The sequence below is a fragment of the Sorex fumeus genome, unplaced genomic scaffold (assembly GCF_029834395.1).
Source record: "Sorex fumeus unplaced genomic scaffold, SorFum_2.1 ptg000021l, whole genome shotgun sequence".
In the NCBI taxonomy this organism is placed as follows: Eukaryota; Metazoa; Chordata; class Mammalia; order Eulipotyphla; family Soricidae; genus Sorex; species Sorex fumeus.
The window spans coordinates 11,520,025-11,521,820 of NW_026606078.1; positions in this window are offsets into that span (position 1 = coordinate 11,520,025).

Genomic DNA, 1,796 nt, shown 5'->3' on the forward strand with positions numbered 1-1,796 from the left:
ATCTGTTCGCTCTGGGAACATGAAGAGCCTCAAACCGATTGTTCATGATCTTGATGAAGAAGTCTGACCATCTGGTAGGTGGGCAGCCACGCGGTCTTTTGACATCCCGTGGAATCCAGTCGGTAACAGCTCTAGTCCAGCGGTCGTCTTTAAATCTCATTAGGTGACCAGCCCATCTGATTTTGACACCTTGGCAAACGAGACAGTGTCCCTGATTCTTGATCGTCGACGGATGTCGGAACTCCGGATTCTTTCTCTCATTTGAGTGAAACGTGATATTCCAAGCATAGCTCTTTCAATTCTTCTTTGGGAGACCTGAATAGCGTTCTCATCCTGTTTGCATAGGGCCCAGGTCTCTGAGGCATATGTTAATGCAGGAAGAACAATGGAATCAAAGAGATATGCCTGGAGCCGGAGGTTCTTCGTCCTCTTAGATTTTTCTTCGATGTTCTTGAAGGCATTCCAAGCCGCTCTCTTCCTCCTGCCCAGCTCAGGTGCCCAGTCATTTGTCATGTTGACTTCTCTACCTAGGTACACATCTTCATTGTCCTTCTCGAAGATGAGCAGATTTCTAACATTCTTTTTTTACTTTCTAGCATCCTCCGTACTCCTATACTTCTCATCTTTGTTTTCTCCTAACACCTTGACTTTGGGTTTTCTATTTTGTTTTGCTTTGAGTTAACATCTATCTGTGGTTGGGTTTTTTTTAATCTTCATTCTTGTGTAAAAAAATAAGAAAAAAATCCAGTCGGTAATGGCTCTAGTCCGGCAGATGTCTCCAAATCTCATTACATGTCCAGTCCATCTGATTTTCGATGGCAAACGAGACAGCGTCCCTGATTCTTGACCATCAGTGGAGGTTAGAACTCCGGATTCTTTCTCTCCTTTGAGTGAAATGTGATACTCCAAGCATAGCTCTTTCTGTTCCTCTTTGAGAGACCAGAATAGCGTTCTTATCCTGTATTCATAGGGTCCAGATTTCTGAGGCTTACACTAATGCAGGAAGAATAGTGGAATCTAAGAGATGTGCCCAGTGGAATCTAAGTGATGTGCCCGGAGCTGGAGTTTCTTCATCCTCTTAGCTATTTCTTCAACACTCTTGAAGGCATTCCGAGCTGCTCTCTTCCTCCTGCGCAAATCAGGTTCCAGGTCATTCGTCATGTTGACTTCTTCTCCTAGGTACACATAACTGTTGCATTCGGAGATGTTCATTCCATCGAGAGTGAATTGAACATTAGGAAGGAGAGTGTTTCGCATAAACATTGTCTTGGTGAGATTCAGCTGGAGTCCAACATTTCCACACTCCATGGTTGAAGTCGGCCAGCATTTGTGCCTCTTGTCTAATATTTGGTATTATTAGAACGATGTCATCAGCAAAGTGGAGGTGGTGTAGTTGCCGACCATCTATCTTCACTTCCATTCCTTCCCATTCCAGTTGTTGCATGACGTTCTTGAGGGTGGCTCTGAAGAGTTTTGGTGAAATGGTATCACCTCGCCAAACCCCTCTCTTGACATCGATGATTACTTCTTTGTAGAATGGTGAGATCCTGGTAGTTAATCAGTAATACAGCTCACGGAGGATCTTGATGTATTGAGTTTGAATGCCCTGATTGGCTAGGGCTTCAATGACCGCTTCCGTCTCAACAGAATCAAAGGCCTTCTTTAAATCAATGAACATTAGACAGAGCAGCATCTTGAACTCCCGAGAAACTTCAATGAGCTTGGTTATTAAGTGGATAGGGTCATTCCTGATGAATCCTTTTCGAAAACCGGCTTGGTTGCATGGTTATCCTTTA